The sequence below is a fragment of the Buceros rhinoceros genome, unplaced genomic scaffold (assembly GCF_000710305.1).
Source record: "Buceros rhinoceros silvestris isolate BGI_N320 unplaced genomic scaffold, ASM71030v1 scaffold5605, whole genome shotgun sequence".
In the NCBI taxonomy this organism is placed as follows: Eukaryota; Metazoa; Chordata; class Aves; order Bucerotiformes; family Bucerotidae; genus Buceros; species Buceros rhinoceros.
In genome coordinates, this window is record NW_010413329.1 from 89,001 (window position 1) to 89,209 (window position 209).

Sequence of the window (209 nt, forward strand, 5' to 3'; positions counted from 1 at the left end):
ATTTTATGACTGTGTGTGAGAGAGATCTGCTTATTTCAGGTTTGAAATTCAGTTCTTGTTGCTTTCAGCCCTCTCATCAATTAATGTTAATGAAAAGGCATAGTATAGGAAGTGAACTGGTTCATAGTCTGGGATTTTAATACTTTTGAAATATGTTTAAACTTGGAAAACACAGAAAAATCAGAACCATGAAGTTTAGGCAGAATTCT